Below are 17,605 nucleotides of genomic sequence, written 5' to 3'. Positions count from 1 at the left end.
ATTTAAAAAGAAAGCAAAACAATTCTTAATAGCCACTCTATCGTTTAGTTAAACAACATCCTGTACCCACACCATTCTGGAAGCAGGGAGTAGTGAGGATGGGAGAAGTAGTGGAAAGAAAAAACCATTAGGAGTAAAACTGTATATACAGTGGCCAGAATGAATCACTCTGAGGTTTGGAACAAAGATGAAAATATAAATTAAACAAAACTGCCTTTATTCCATAATATACTTTAAATGCTAGTGCAAGAATTCAGAGGGTGCAGTGTTTAGTTCCCAAGAAAACTGTATGAAAGGCCAGGAAGCCACTTCTGCTTGGTTAGCCTTATACCAAGGATCAAAGCAGAAAGGTATCTCATTTCCATGTATAACTTTGAAGTGTTTTATAAAGAATTTCAGAAAATGTGCCTTAGAGTAGTTCTTACCAGGCTGCCTTGCATCAGAAGAATAAATAAAAACTAGAATGTCTCTTTGCTGGAACATGTACCAGTACTCTATTCTTCAAAACTTCTTCATCTGTCTCTAGTAATTGTTGGTTTGTGAAGACCAAGAGTCAGACAGGTTTTTTATTGCCTTGGGATAATTTTTTTTTCCCTCTGCTTTCATAAACCTTCCATATGCTTCTACATCCATGTCTTGTTTTCAATTTTAGTGTAGGTTTTTATTTGGAGTCTCATAAAATTCTAATTTATTGCAGCTTCTTTTTATAAAATGCAGAGGGGAGGAGGGGAGTATTGAGATAGCATGTGCAAGGCGGTCCCAAGGAATGCATTTGAGAATTTATAATGTTGAGCAGTTTATCAACCCCTGCTTCAGTTATTAGCAACTACTTTTCCTAACTCTCCAACCTATGAGCCTGTGTTCTCATGGTGTGTGTGTAAGACATTTCATATCAGTCTATTTAAGTAAGAAAATCTTTCTGCATTTGCAGAGAATGAAGGGAAATCAGGTAAAAGAGCCTGCCCAGTACATGATGTGCTCCTACAGCTGTCAGTTCTCACTGTCCTGTTGGGGACTCATTTCCATCAGTGTGCACTATTTGCTAAATACTCATAAGAAATAAGATAGTAGTGATATATCCCTCTGGAAGTCCTGGATGACAGCTGACCCTTTCCTAGGTTAGAAGCAGAGTGTTAGCCTTTGAGGGAGGAGGAATACGTCCAGGCGTACCTACTTGTGCTCTGTTCAGATTTGACTCAGGACCAAACTGAGCAAAAAGGAACAAAGTGTCTTTCCCACCAGCAGAGCTGTTTTTCTTTGCCCCTCTGGTGTTAAGTTGACCAATCTAAATGAAAGCCTCATACTTCAAATAGTGAAGAATTGTGGTGCTAATGTGTTACCATGGTTCAAAGTTACTGCAAAATTTCAAGTAGTCCCTGGCTTCAGCAGAATTAACACAACCTTTTTTGAGCAAGGAACTGCATCACTTTCACATAACTAAAAAGCATCTGTGAAAACAACTGTCCAGAGTTAAGGGTACAGTGCAAGAGCACATAAAAGGTGTCATCAGGCAAACCAGTATTTTTTTGTGCAAATGACAGGTATACTTTTTCTTATGTTGTATGTTTGATATACATGTAAATATAAGTGTGTACACACATGCAGGTATTTTCTGATCATATTCTTTGTGAATGTGAACCCCTCCCCACTCTGTACATGTCGTGGTATATCAGTAATACAACACTTGTGATGTTTAAATGTTTGGGGAGAAGACCCTCCTGGAAAAAGTTCACATGGGTGGGTCAATAAGTACAGAAAGAGAATTTCAAGTCCCATAGCACATTTGAAATCTATTCTTGCAAGGGCTGTAATGAAATATGAGAGCTGCTCTGCTGGAGAGAAACTGCTGGGTACTGGACCCTGTTTTTTCTCCTCTAAATAAAGCATAGAATAGGCTTTTAGCTGCCTTTTCTCCATAATAGCTACTTAACCTGTTCACTAACGTTAAGGAAAAGAAAGGAAAATGCCAAGAAAAATTCCTATTCAGAGTAAAAAATATAGATTAAACCGAAGTGCGCAATGCACACCCTTTTCTTTCCTTCCTGTTTTGTTTGGTGTTTTCTAACTCTGCTTTTTGGACAGCTGAATGGGGGCTGGGAAAGTGTTTACAATATTTTCACATGATTGAGATGGCAGAGTTCTTGCACTCTGTGAAAGGCCTTCTGTTTTCAGATGGCATTGAAAGTTTACCGTCTTTCCAGACAAAAGGAAGAGAGCCCGTTGCCAGCGGATGAGTAATGGGCATGGCCTCCGCACAATACCTCCTATCCAGTCCTAAATCTACATGGTGTTCTTAGGCTTCCCAGCTTCTCCAAAGCAACCTTTGTCTCTGCTCTGGGAGACCAAAACTGCTCGTTGGGCCAGTGGGGATGCAGCCAAGAGGGGAAGGCTCAGTGACAACAGTTGCTCAGTGCTCAGTGCCCAGTATCTGCCTCCTTACCATGCCACTATAATAGTTGGGAACCCGTCAACAATTGAGCATCTTCTATACAAATATGTTGCAGACCATCTGTATAGTTTTCAGTTCCAGAAGATTCCAGTAACTCACTAAGTTTTAATACTTTTTTTTTCCTTCTTGTTAATCTGATGGGCTACCCTGAAATAAGTGAGAAAAGCAAAAGCCTGACATAATTTCTTCGGAGCTAAAACTGCACAGAAGTTGCCAATTCCTGTATTTGCTTTCTTACAAGAAACTTGAAGCAGGCATTTTCCACTATTAACAATTTTTAGATTCTGTCAAGTCATCTTTTTTTTTGGTCAGAAAAACATTTTGGTGAAAATGATTGCTAACATAATCTTAGAAAATATTTGAACAGGCAATTCTGAAGTTTTTCCAGAGACTTGGTGTTATAGAGACCAGTAGGTAATTTTTTTTTCTTGTTTCTTTTACAAAGCTTCTTAGAGCTTGTCTATTTGGAATTTATCTAAATGTGTATATGTGTATATACGTTACCTATGCGTGGGGCATGTATGGGTGTGTAAGCATGTCTCTCTCTGTGTACCTGTCTAAAAGAACTTGCATTTCACTGTGCTGTAAAGGGCATGAAGAAGAGCTTTCTAAGAATTAACTAAGCATTCATTAACTGCACTTAATTTTGACTGTGTTCTTGGCTAAGAAATGTCAGTATTAAGTTCTTATTCTTTCATGCTAATTTGGTGTTGCATAGCGACTCACGTATTGTTGTCAGGAAAATAGAAGCAAAGACGTAAGAGATACAGGATTTCTTAAGGGTTGGTTGTAGCTGGTATCAGCAATTTACTGACTAACCTGTAGTAACCTGTAGTGCTGACAGTCCTGGGTACACAAGCAATGCATTAAGGTTATTAGCAAAACAATTTTCTAAATTACCTGAATGGAGCTTTCAAGGTAACTGATTCTATTCTTTGGACTTTTTTTCCTTCCCCGCCCCCCCGCCCTCCTTTTGTGGTTTTTTTGGGGTTTTTTTTTGAGGAGTTAACAATCTAAAGCAGCATTAAAATAATCTGGCTTAATTTCCTCTGCTGAAAGAGCAAGTCAGCTGAAATTTAGACATTTTGCTGAAAAGAGGGGGAAAAAAACAGGTAGTTTTTGTTTTAAAGGGCATGACCATACACATTCTGCTCTGGTGCCTTTAAAGGGAACTTCCCTGTTAAATGCCCTTGAGCAGAGAAATACCAACACCTCTTAATTGTTTAATATATTACAGCCTAAAATATTTACAGAAGTGCTTTCCAAGTACTTCACTGTTCCAGGTGCTTGGTCCTGCACCTCCTAAAATAATAGGCTATTTCCCCTCAGTTTTCCTGTGCTTGGTGCCACAATGAAACATATGCTCTGTATCAAGGGAAGGGGAAGTGAGGGAAGTAAGTGGGATGCCTGACATTGGTGCTGGTGCTTGCGGCACACACAGACCTCTCTGTCTTGTGTCACAGAGCTGCTAAAGAAGGGGAAAATAACATGGCTTGTGCTTGGGCTGTAAGGTCTAAGGAGAAAAATATCATATTGTTAAGCATTTGAATGTCACTCTGCACAGAGGCCCCTTATCACTGTGTCCTCTGAGAAGCATCACAGAAAGTATAATAATTCTACTAATGAGGAGGGCTGGACATACACCGGTGCACAGCACAGCTGTCTTGCAGCTGCCTTAAGGCCATGCTCCAAAATGTATTTAGTCTTTCATGGAGGTGTCATGAAGCCAAAGTCTGATGTCTGTCACATGTAACCATGTTCCAGACTGAGGCAAAAAGATTATTTGAAAAAAAAAAAAAAAGCCTTATTTTGATCCAGTAAGGATAAAGCAAGATACAGTTTTCTTGGCCTGTGCTTAAGTAATTCATTTTTCAACTTGCTTAGCCAAAATGGACTGAGGCTTTTCCCCACTCGAGAAATAAATCTCCTAATACAGAGCACTTGGGGCGCCCTAGGTTCTGTGAGAATCTGCCCTGAGATATCAGGATTTGAGCTGTGCTGTCACTCCTATCAGCACACCCATGGGCTGTGCAGTGCAGCCATGCCACGAGCACGGATAACCCCATGGGCTCTGGGTGAAACTGGGCAGGCAAAGGGACTTAGTCTGGAAATGCGTCCTCAGAAAGTTCCTTCTCATTCTTGCAAATCCTCCCTACTGTGCAAATGAAGGCTAATGAAAATTGTTTGAAGAGCTGGGGTCTCAAACCCTTCCAATAGTTCTGTGTATGGGAGCAGCAGCTGGATGGTTTCCAGTAAGGAGCTGGAGGGAGAGAGGCTCTGTCTGGCCCGAGGGAGGAGATAATGTGGAGTTAAACAATTCTGTAAGAGTGGAGGATTGAATCTTTCCGTGGCTGCAGTTTCCATCAAGCACTTCCCAGCACAGTTGCCTGCCATCCCTTTGAACCCACGTCTCCCATGTGACAGAGCAGTGATCTGGCTGCTGAGCCACTAGACTAATATTGTTCTTTTAATCTCACAAAAATGTGTTATAAAAGAGTTGGATTCACATGAGAAATTAAGTGTAAGATTTGTCCTCATAAAGACATTATACCATGAATGCTCTCTTTCTGCTGGCTGTAAGAATAGGTGGCTCAAGGGTGAAAGGGTAGCATTTACATTTAAATACACCTATTGGAATTGCACAAACAGAAGGCTAAAGCTACTGCTCCCTCTCTGAATGCTTTTAGAGCTTGCTGCTTTTTTTTACATAGTAGCATCTTTTTTTTTTTTTTACCTAATCAAAAAGGGAAATCGAGATGCTTAAGATCCCATAAAATAAAGTAAAGAAGGCCTTTGTGCCAGCAAGATAAATGGATGAGCCTTTTCAAAGTAATTATTTTACTTTTTTCATCTGTATGTGCCACTCAGGAGGTGAAATCCAGATTTCAACCAGAGCTTTCTCTGCTGTTACACTAACTGGTAGTGCTGGCTGGGTGGATGCTGTTTACATTTCCCAGAGAAAATGAAATGCTTTTTTTTTTTTTTTTTTTTTTTTTTTTTTTTTTTTTTTTTGAATCTGCCAAACCCAGATTTACCCTGTGATAAAACAGAAAGCTTCTTAACATCTGGAAAAAACAGAACCTGAAACAGGGTGGAAAGGGCATTTAGTGCAAGGGTAGCCTGGCAGCCATGGTGCAAGCTCAGTGAAACCCTTGAAATGCACCTACTTGACCCAGGCCAGGGCTTATTCCTTTATTCCCTTTGCTCTCCAACATCTTTCTCCCCTCTGTACAGCGACAGACGCTTATGGGCTGGAGTTGCAAAAACTCTGGGTTTACCTTTGCTCTTTAGGATTTCTGATTGAAGAAAAGAATAAAAATAAAAGAAAAAAAGAAAAAAAAAGTGTATTTTCCTTGATTTTTTCTTCAAATTTTTGATATCTCTTTCATCATGATTTTCCACTATGTATACAAGGTCCAAAACCAAAGTGCATGAATAAATGCCTTAAAATTACAATGTAGCTGGAAATCAGGAATCAGGAGCTCCATGCTGAACAATTTTTGCACATACTCCCTGAAGTGTATTAAATTACTACACAACATATAGCTACTAACACAAATCATTAAACATGTTCTAGACACCTCTGAGCATTGAAGAACTTGAAATCCAGATCTGGATGTGCCAGTTTCTTAATATGTAGTTAATAATTTTTCCATTGAATATGTATGCAAATCAGCTATCTTTATATATAAACTTGGACAGTGAGGAATACTAAGTAATTAAAACAAAAATAATCCAATGATATGAACTTTGGAATCTCTGCAGAATGAAATGATCCCATCATCAAAATACATTCAAAGAAAGGAAGAGTGAAGGAATCCATAACATCATGGTCAGTATCCCTGTATGGGTTCTTGTTTTTAGAGCATATCTGACTGTATTTTGTTTGGGTTATTTACAGTTTTGGCCTATACAGCACTGAGTGTCTGCATAAAACAAAATGGTGTGTCCCTTGTCCTCCTAGTCGAGCAAGTACTAGACCACCTAGTAAGTCTTTCTAACTTTTATGGTCTAGGAAGTGTTTAATTTTTTTTCCTGTATATTTTCTTGATTTTTAATAAATTTATGTCAACTACTCATCAGTCATCTTTTTTTCCAAGCCAAGGAATCATCTGCCACCTAAACTCTCCATGTAGAGAAGCTTTTCCACATGTCAGATAATCCTTGCTGCACCCTGCTTTAGCTCTCCTCCCTCTGCTATGACTTTTTGGAGGTGAGGGGTCAGAGGGGTGCTCAGTAGCCACTCTGAACATCCTCAGCATTGTTATTCTCCCCTCAAAAGGACTCTTGAAGTGCTGTCTGACTGCTAGTGAGCATTGGGATGATATTCTCTTGGAGTTTAAAGGTCCATTTTAAGGAGGACTTATCCTCATGTGCCACAGATTCATAGGGCCATATTACCTCAATTCAGGACCTTATGTTCTCTGCAGGGCAGTTCAGAAAACCTAAATTTCATACCTGTGTTTTGAACTTACAGTGCAATGAATGTGCCTCAGTGCTCCTGAAGGAGAAATCCCTTCCAGCAGCCATCAGTCAATATTATGTGCCTCAGCCCATTGAAAATTTAACCAAAAAATTGTCTTCTGAGTAATAAAATAGAAAGTAAAGCCCATATTCAAAAAGTAGAGGGGGGATGGTAGATGTTCTGAGGTTCTGGTTTTTGGCCTCAGTTTCCTGTTTTCAGTAGCAGTGTAACATAAAATTAAAAGTTTTTTTCCAAGAAAAAGAACCAGAATCAATCTACTACCACTATTTGAGAGGTAAGTAATTTCTCTTGTTTCTAGAGAAACCTTGTCAGGTTTCTCTTCCAGGTCAAAGAAGGAAGCTTGAAGTTACTTTTGGGTTTTCATATCATTCGACTGTGGTCAGAAGATGCTGCAAGTTGCTGTTTGAGGTTAGAATCAGACACCTCCATTCAAATTCAGGCAATATTATTGGATATGGGCAGAGAAGTTACTGAGAGTTAGAAGTTACTAAAAGTTTAGTATCATGAAATAATATCAAGCATAGCTCAGCTACAATCAAATATTTATTTCCTAGTTTGAGGCTCTCATTTTATGCTTTGAATGAATAAAACACAGCCTGGTCAAACACAGGTTGTGAGACAAGTGCAAGCTCTCCTTAGAGGTTAACATCTTGATTTCTCTCTCACACCAGTTTTATGATCATTTAGCTCCATTGACTTTGGTGGAATGAGTCCTGATTTACAGCATTGCTTCAGTGCAGATTTAAAGCTGTGCTACACAGTGGCAGTGCTGGTGCCCGGTCTTTGGGAGCAGAATGTCTTTGCATTGTGCTTGCCACAGTAGTATCCATTCTGAGGCTGTAAAGAAAATATTTATTAAATCTAAATCCATTGAGAACATATTTGGCAAATATTATTTTGGTTTCTCATTTGTGGCATTATTTTATCATTTAATATCGGTTATGAGATTTGTTGGTTTTTATTTTCCTCCAGTGATTTGTTACTTACTGAGGTAATCCTGGGGTTTCAGGTTAGAAATATAGGTTAGAAGTTTACTAAGTCCATATTTATGCATAATTTTGGTTGGAATACCTACCATCAAAGTGAAATCTAAAAAATGCTGTTAAATTTAAAAACAGAAGCCCAGGAATTAAAAAGATAGAATTAGTAATTTTAGGCAAGACTTAGAAATTAGTTTACCTCCTGTCATCTCTCCTACGTGCAATTGTAAGTTTGCACACAATGGATTACCATTTCTTCAATTTAATGTGCACCACCATAGGAGGTCTCCTGTGCTGCTTTTCTTACCTCATATTGACTTCCTAGTGTAGAGTAGGCAGGAAAAAACATCTGAGTGAATGCATCTGATCAAGCAATGAGAATCTGTGCTCTTAGCTTGACTCATGTTGAGACAAAATACTGTGGGAAAGCTGAGCAAGCTGAGCACAATAAACTTCCAGTCTGCTCCTCTGCTAGGTAGATACAACCTTGCCTGCTGGAATTCTCCTTTAGGATCTTAAGCTCATGTAGGCTGAGGATATGGAAGAGCACATTGCTTTTGATGTCTCTCTAGTGTACTGATTAAATTGCAAGAGCTAACTTTTCAGAGTCCTTAGCCTGTCACTGGGAAGCTGCAGAATGATCTTGTGAGCCAGCCCTCGTCTTATCCAGTGCAATGGCCATGTTCTCTGGAGAAGAGATCAGCTCTCTTCTCTCCCCTTTTCACAATCTGAAGTGTGGTAGGAACATCAGGAGGGCAGGGCAGCATTAAAAAGAAGGATTTGTTTCCTGAGAGATGGCATTGTTTCTCAGTTCCCAGCAGCAGAAACTTTAAACTAATGACCTTTCCAGAACATGTAAGCCAGCTGAGCCCAAGACTCATGTTCGTTTTGATGATTTGATATTTTGTTATGAACATTTCTAGCAGGGACAATGTTTTGTAACATCATATTAATGATAATAATAAATAAAACCATACTCCCTTTTCTGCCCCAAAAACAATCCCAAAACTTATTGGGTAAATAATCGTGGTTATTTACCCAGTGGGTCTTGTGGGGCTTCTAAGCTTTTACATTTGTCAGGGTCAGTGCAAGACAGACCCTGCTAAAAGAACCAGGTACCTTTAGTGCCACTTCTGTGTTTCTCTTCCTCCCCCCGACCCAAATCCTGACTTTAGGGAGGGAGCAGATATTTTTTCTTATGTGCCTGGCTTGCTGGGAGAGCCACATAGCTGTGGTCTGTTTGCTCAACATTAGCTGTGCTGCCCAAGTGTGAAAGCAAGCATGGAGTGTAGATTCTCTCCGACTTCTGTGGGATCTGGAGCAGATCCATGAGGAATGCTACTGTTTTCAGCACTTCCCTTGCTCTGCCTAAGACCAGGCACACTGAGATATGAATGTTGTTACAGCTGCACATACTATATATAAGCCTCATGTTGATGATTATTGCTTTAAACTAGGAGGTCTTTGTTTAAAAATGTTTTCTTCCCTCTAGAATCTACCAGGTTGAGTTATACTTAAAGTAATGCTTTTTATTTTTATTACTGTTAACAGTGTACCTGCAATTTACATAATATCACAATTTGTATTTATATAAAATCCAGTTTGTTTATTTATTTATTTGTTTGTTTGTTTATTGTGCAGACAGCTTTATAGTACTGGAAAACTAGCCCCAAATTAATTGAAACAAATTGGCCTATTCATTTTTCAATTCTTCATATAATTTTCTGTTTTGGTTTCTTTATTACTTCTAGTGGATCTGTTTCGATCCACTCCCTCAATTACAGTGCTTTTCTTTAAAATATAATGAACTCTGTTGCATTTCAGAGAGCTGCATGGTCAACTCATGTCACTTCTGTCACCCTGCTGAATGCCACGTCACACTGCCAATGCTTGGAAGCACTGACTGCTGGCTTTTGCGAGACTGGAAGGAAAGGAAGACCTGGACACATTGACTACATCGAAACTATTAAACAAAATTAGTCAGAGAATTTTCCTGGAGACCAACTGGCATGAAATAGCTTGAAACCATGCAGCTAAACTCTCTTACCCTCCAAATCATGGTGGCCACATCCAAAAGATCTACTGGAGATGGTGCCTGACCTGGGTCAATGTCCAAGCTGTGCTTTGGCATTGTCTGGAAGAGCATTAGCAGGCTTGCACCAAAACCATGCCAGGGACCAGTTTAGTAGTATGGATGGTTTTGGGCCCATGCCTTGCTGGTCTTGTTTAGTTTATTTAATGTCAGAGGGAAACCTCAGTAATTCTGCCAGGAGTCAACAGGAAACACCCTTCTGGCCTCAGCAACCAGAAGCTGCTGAGAAGTATAATCATTAGGTTGTTCACCTCCTTCACATTTGGATTCTTTTTCTCATTTTATTTTTTACCAAATGAGCACTGAAAATATTTGAAATTGCATTGAGTAATAAAATTGGGTTACTGCCTGCACAAAACTTGTTGGTTTTGAACTACCAAGAGATTTTTCACACAGGCTGAGCTTCTGGAAAAGCCAGCTTCAGCTCTCCTCCCTGATGAATGGTCTCCTATGGCTTTGAGCAAGTTGCTAAGAGCTTGTGTGATCAGTGCCCTGTTTGGATATAGGGGTAAAAAGCAATGAGGTGCTGAGATACAAACATACCATTTGCTTGAGGTCACATAAGCGTGCTGAACTGATGTGAACATAAAACTCCCTTTGATTTCTGTGGCAACTTATTTCACATGTTTGGGAAGGCAATTTATTTTAAACCCTGCAAAAAGGACATTGAGTACATTGTTATATCAGGATCTTTTCAAAGTCAGAGCTCTGGGGCTGGGTTTGGATAGGCCTGATATGTCCTTCATACAGTGGGAGGTAGATAGTGGGAGAGCTCATACTCTGTGTTTCTAGAGCTAACTGTGCAATGGTACCCTGATTATCCCATGGAACACTGTACTCCACAGTTCTGTGTTATACTTCTGCCTGCAGCAATATAAATCAGAATCAGGCAATTCATGCCTGAATCCTTTTCTCTATTCTGAAGATAAATGGCAGTGAAGGCAGAGTAGTTTTAAAGAGTTCATCATACAAAATTATTGTATTAGGCCATGCTGTATTACTGAGATTACAGAAAATTACCTACGTGTATTGAATTAAACCATGATTTTCCAATGATCTCAGCAGCAGCAGAACTGGGACAATTTAATCATTGCATTATCAGTTTGGTAAGTAACTACTATCCTGAATTGCTGCTCAGAATGAAAAAATGGTATTGTTCTATCCAGAAACTAGCCCTTCTTTAACTTCCAGCACTAGCCCTTACTTTTCTTAGACCTAAGGTATATATTTGAATTTCTGAAGCTGACAGGTACTGATTTCAACAGCATTTAGAGCAATACATGTTTTGCCTCAGGTTTGCTGCAGGATGAGTGTGCTCTTAATTAATGTGGTCATTTGATGTACAGCACCTTGCTGAACTCTTAGAACTTGATTGTGTGCTTTTACCCAGTGTTCCTTTTTGGGTGAAAAGTCTGTTTCATAATTTACCTATCCATGGATCAGTCTCATAAAGGAGGTTGTAGAACCCTACACATGTGTAGTCATACCTGGCCCAGGCTGTGCAAATCTTATTTAATGAAAATGTTATGAAGCAAAGAATCAAGTTGTTGCCCAGAATACTCAATACTCAGAAATTGGTATGTTTTTCTCTGAGCTGGATTTTGAAAAGCAGGAAGCATGGTAAAGCAGAGGAGGAACATTTAACCTTATCTAATTTTGCCTCCCTTTTCCTTCCCTTTTCTGTCTTGCCCCTCTATCTTCAAGCACTCTCCCATGGATGCTTGCATATGGCAGTGGCTCTACTCAGACCTACTGAGACCAGTGCATCAGTTAAGGTTTGTATGGCCATAATGTGTTTATTTTTGCAGTCTGATCTTGTGAGAAACTGAGGAGGCCTTACATCTCCCTCCTACTGATAACAGTGGTGTTGAAAGAGCTCAGTGCATTCCAGGGCAAAGCCTTGGAGGCTGTGGGTTAGAGAGCTGCTAACTCTCCTTTGGAAGTACATGCAGATTCCTTTGGCCTTCACTGGGGGAAAGCCTGGCTCCCCACTAAAGAAGAAGAAAAGAAAAGTAAACAATGAAAACCTAAGATACAAACCCCCAACACAATAGTTGTGGTGGTCCAAATAAAATAAAAACCCCAGTCTCAGCCCAAGCACTCAGTCTAGGGAGGCTTTGGAATTAGGGGCTTGAAGCTCGACCCAGGGATGAGTCCATGGTCTCTTTGTGGAAGAAAGGTAGAGGCTCTGGCCATGCTTAAGTGGGCTTTGGTGTGCAAGGACGTAGCCCAGTGGCCTGGGCTGGTAGTCCCAGGCTGCTGGCTCAGTGCTCGTTCACCCTGCACAGGCTCTGAGCTGTGCTCTGCAGCCATCACCCCAGGCTTCGTCTCAGGCTCTTTTTGACTCTCTTTGGCTGTTTTAAAGCTGGATCCTTTCAGCTTATATTCTCTCTCAAACAATTCCCTCTCCTACCCCCCGCCCCTTCTCTACTTCTACAACTGAACTCACTTTTCCAAACTGCCCATTCCACCATCTATCCACTCCATATGTTTATATTTTCCTATTGCTGAGGCACGGCATGCTGACCTGCCTGGACAGAGCTCCTTTATCACAGAGATAAACATGATGTCCCCCTCACATAGAGTTTCTATCATGTGTGACCTTTCATCTTGAACTGCCATGACCTTTTTTTTATTAATGCTGTACTGTGCTGCTTGCAGAAGCCAGGAAAGAAAATCTTTTGTTTCTAGATAGAATACTGCTAAAGGACATGATACGGTCTTGTTTTTAATCCAGCTAATTAAAATCTGCATGTGCAGTGTAACTGAGAATGCAGCCTTCGCCCACCACTTTCCCACAGGCAGGGAATAAAGGCCTTTAGTGCAGCAGCAGCTAGCCACCCTTGGATAACAGAGAACAGAGACCACAATTCATCCCAGCTTTCCTTATCATATTCGCAGAGGGCTTTCCCCTCCCTCCCCCCCTCTTTCCCTCCCCCTCTCTCTCCATGGAATCACTTACTGTAGCTATGTGCCTCTATATATCACTGCAGAATGTAATCAAGTTAAAAATATGTTAGCTTGCATTTATCTATGCTCCAGTGAGCTTCAAATATAATTCATTTCTGTTAAAAAAAAAAAAAGAAAGAAAAGGGTCGGGGGTGGGGGGGGAAAGGGGAGAAAGAGAAAGAAAAAGAAAAAAAGAAAGTGACTATTTATAATCAAGTGTCAACCCTACTTATTTTAAAACAGTTCTGCCAAGAACTAAGTGAATATCACAGTTTAGCAGTTCACACTTTTGTATGTTCATGATGTTGACTTTTTTGGATTTACTGGATGGTTGTGGTTATTACTAAAGCTGCCTTTTGTGTGTGTGTGTGTGTCAGGGAGAGGGTGCCATGGGATTTTTTCTTATGAAACATTTTCTTGGTTAGTTTTTCTCTTGGTGGTTTTTGTTGGGTAACTGAAGTGGGGAGGGAGGAGGAAAAGGAGGGCAGGCTGGTGGGAAGGAGCAGTGAGGGCAGAATGGGAAGCATTAAAATTGTGCCCCCACCTGTTTTCTCTTTCTTCAAGTCATGTTTTATATGATGATGATGAGGTCATCAGGATGCACAAAAATGTGCCAGGAGATTGAAAAGTTGGAAGGAGATTGTACAACATGAGTAGAAAATACATTTGAGTGCATGTGCAGAATCCCTTCCCCCAGAGAAGCAGACAAACAGGCTTTCTGTGGTCCTTCCCTGGTAACCCGCACAAAGAGCTGCTCAAACAGCTGTGCCTTTGGCTGAGCACTGTCCATGGGGCTGCTGTGGAAAATGCTGATTTTGGGGCATTAACTTTCCCAACACAAATTCAGAGAAATATACTTACAATTATTAATGGAAGGGATTGTGAATCCTGAATAAACATGCACCATGTTGGGAAATGATCTCCTTTATTTATTATAACAAAAGATTCATATGTGCGTTGTACTCAGGGAATGATTAAAGATATATGAAAAAGCAATATTTTGAATTCCAATACAGATTATTAGGTGGCATCAGTCTAACTAAAGTACCTGGCACCACATTTTAAAAATACCTAGATATTTTGAAAACAGAGAACAGTATGATTAAAAGATGTCAGAAGTACCATGCTGCCTATATATTAAAATATGCCATGTTGATCAAGGATGACAGTGCTTTTCATCAAAATTTGGTTATCTTATGCTGAACTTAAGCAGGAATAGAGATCTGCACACTTTTCTGCTTTTACTGCCTATGGAGGGAAAATATTAAATAAGAAATAGTTATTACTATACTTGTATAATTCTGATATATTATATTTATATACCATGGCATAAGTTTTTATCTATTTTGGAATTAGTGTCAAATCAGTAGAACAGTAGAACAGCCAAGAAGACATTTATATGTATTTTAGCAAGTTAAGGTTTTCTGTTTCTCATCTTTTGAGGAATATATTCAATAATTGCTTTTTATTAGTGACACCTACTTTGACACACTGAAAAGGTTGTTAATGTCAAGTCACATATTTGATATAAAATTAGTGTTTGCATGTTGCATAAGCAATATAAGATTTATGAAGCTTCATGTATTCCATTTAAGTGGGCCAATCCTAACAAATATGGCCTTTTTTATTGTTGCTTAGCAGTCTCCCTTAGAAATAAAATTAATTTGTATTTTGGGGAACAATTACAATTTTTATGGGCAGAGCCAATGTTAAATTATGTCTTGTTATTCTGTGTAACTAATAACATAAATTAGGGTTGTGATTATTATTTTTGTCACTAATAGCTGTTGTTGTAGAGGACTTTTTAAGGAGAGGGCACATAATAAGAACTGAAAATCAACCCATTGCTATGTTAGTCACACATGGCAAGCAGCATGGCATAAATTCCCTCTGAAAGTTACTGAAGGATGCTGAACATCAGGGCATGCTAAAGGTCAGGCTTAATAATGGGGCATAAATCTCAGATCCCCACAGTGAACATCTGATGTAATGAAAATCAGGATGTCTTTACTGAGTCCCTAAACTGCTTTATGTGCTCACAGCTACGTTCACAAAGTTTAACTTGTGGTAGGACCCAGAAGTGTTTAGGAGGTTCTTGTCAATACACTTAATGAAAAGAGGATCAAAATAACATTCTGTAATCTCACATGTGGGACCTGAACCTGCTCTTCTGATTTTCTGAATCATCTGTGTCATCAGCAACTGTTTGCAGGGATTCCTTGTTAGTGATTCCATGGAAAATAAGACTGTGACAGGAGGCCATACCTGAAATTTTGTATCAATTTTTTGGTAGTTTTTAATTCCCTTTTCAAAACTTTATTTCAAAGTTTTCAAATTTTCACTGTTTACACATCTACTTTTTATGCCACCTTTTTATTAACCTTGAGCACCACAGATATATACTGATCTTCACTGAGAGGATATTCTCCACTAAGTGAGAGTTCAGAGTACCGAAAAGGCTGACAAGTCATCCATGGCAGTTACTTAAAATATTCACCTATGGATGCAGAAAGATCCCTTTAAATATGACCCTTCTTCTTTCCTATACTAACCTGATATCAAAGTAAGTACTTAAATCAGTGCCAAAAGGAGTGAAAGGAATAATTGTGATTAAATTCCTTTTGACACTGCAAATTCCCCTCGAAATCCAATTCTCAGATTTCACTGCATCCCTTCTTAAGACAAGCTGGCTGGCCCAATTGTGCAAGAATGTTTTATAAGGCAATGAAACCAAAGGCTGGTTAATCAGGCCCTTTCTGCAAATGATAAAGACCAAGGCAGAAATGCTGCAACAAAACTGATGATTCAGGGGGACAGTAGGAGGCAGCTGCTGAACTGCAAACAGAATGTGAGTCACCTTCTCCCTCACTGTTGAATGAAAAAAACCCAAACCAAAACAATAATATGATTAGAAATTACTTTCTCTACCCTCAGATTGAAGGAAGAGAGTGGCAGCCCATCTGTCCTTGCTTAAATAACTAGATTACTGGTGGTGGATGGAATGGAATAGCCACATAGCTCTGGAAATGGAAGAGTAATGCTGACCAAATAATCATGCCAAAGTCAGGTAAGGAATAATTCTGTGTGAATAAAAACCAACTTGGAACCTGGGATTTAGCCTTCTGCAACAGCATAGTTACAACAATAATCGTAATAAGTAATGGGAACATAGGGACAGCACTTGTTAGTTATAAATAATTAATTTTGAGCAGTGGGAAGCCTGTGGTAGCAGCGGGAGCCCAAGGCTGGTGCCCAGCAGGTACCTGGCAAATGAAATGTGATAGGCACACACCGTGTCTCCTGCCCTTGCCAGGCTCAAGTGAGAGGTATCAACAACTAAACAGAGCAGGGGAACTACTTGCTGAAGGCATTGTCATAACTTCTTCCTACTCATTTATCCCTTGTTTGTCAGTAAGGTCCCAGCTGTTTTTATGGAACATGATTATGTGTAGAAAGAGCAAGGTGAGCTTCCACTCAGTTCAGCATTAAATTGAAAATGGGTCCTTGCAAGCTCTTCTTCTCTGCCTGTGGTAAGAAGCCTTGAACTCCTTTAAGGAAAAATCAACTGAAATCTGTTTTTCCAAATTCAAGCCTGATGCTGTTCTCGTTCATATTGGTTGGATCAGTTTGCCTACGTACTCCAACATCAGGTTTTTATCCTTCCCTGTAGAAAAGAAAGTCCTGAACTGTACCTTCTACCCAAAATCAGGAAGACAGTTTTGGATAGGTAGAGTATTCAAAGTTCAGTTTTCTGAAATTGTACCCACAAGCAACTAGCCAGAGTTTGGCTCTCTCAATTTGTTCACTTCCTATGAGGGTGGCAGTATTATGACATTTAATATGAATGCAATAATCCAAAGAAAAACAAAATAACATGTTTTGCACGTTTTCTGGTACCAAGGGATTACCATTTACTGTTGCTGTTATTTAGAAATACTGACATACGCATATGTAGCCTTCCTAATTTTCTCAAAAGAAATGGGAACAGGATTATATCTGAGAAAACCAGCTAAACATTTAGTATTGTGACTAAAATAATTTGTGGTTCATCTCAGTTTTACTTTTTTGTATATTAAACATTGAATAATTTCTCTCTGACAGAGAAGTACTATGCATGTGCATGGCCCAACATGTCTACCTTGCTCCCTAACACTGCAGGAGGATGGGGATAATTCTTCTGTTTGCAACAGATCAGGTAGGACATAGGTAGCAGCGGACCTTTTACTACCACTGCTGCAGTTTTTTGGTTCCAAACAGCTGAAATGTGCTGGGTGCATCCTTGACAGCTTTAACCTATTGAAAAAAAAATGGCACATCTCTAAAAGTTTAATTTCAAAATTTAGCCAGCATCAAATCTGGCAAAATCTGTTCTCAGAGGAGAACATGTAAGTTCTTAGAAGAAAATACTCCTGAACACTCAGCAGCTGTTGAAGTTTACTTCTGACAGCATCTTTAGGAAGCACACTGAAACACCCCACAGGAACAAGGGATGCATAAAGCCTACAAGCTCTTTACCAGGTGGAAAAGTCATTCTGTAACAGCTAAGAGATTATATGAAAGAAAAGAGACCCAGTTCAACACACATGAACTTTCTGAATGAAGGTAACTGAAAGGTCAAGAGAATCAAGAAAATAATCTGAGTGAACAGC

At 39.5% G+C, this 17,605-nt stretch overlaps 1 long non-coding RNA gene across 2 annotated transcripts in view; it reads left to right on the top strand.

Moving 5' to 3' along the window:
* Window positions 1-17,605, top strand: part of LOC132324723 (uncharacterized) — a 168,562-nt gene that overhangs the window by 97,926 nt on the left and 53,031 nt on the right. For both annotated transcript variants that reach the window (XR_009485713.1, XR_009485714.1), the window contains 5 exons: window positions 6,215-6,281; window positions 9,740-11,113; window positions 11,712-11,782; window positions 15,891-16,023; window positions 17,058-17,151. This is a non-coding gene — a long non-coding RNA (uncharacterized LOC132324723). The remainder of the gene's footprint in view (window positions 1-6,214; window positions 6,282-9,739; window positions 11,114-11,711; window positions 11,783-15,890; window positions 16,024-17,057; window positions 17,152-17,605) is intronic.

This window comes from Haemorhous mexicanus, chromosome 3, assembly GCF_027477595.1.
Source record: "Haemorhous mexicanus isolate bHaeMex1 chromosome 3, bHaeMex1.pri, whole genome shotgun sequence".
In the NCBI taxonomy this organism is placed as follows: Eukaryota; Metazoa; Chordata; class Aves; order Passeriformes; family Fringillidae; genus Haemorhous; species Haemorhous mexicanus.
The sequence above is the reverse complement of the archived record's forward strand: the minus strand, read 5'-3'. Positions and strand labels throughout refer to the sequence as shown.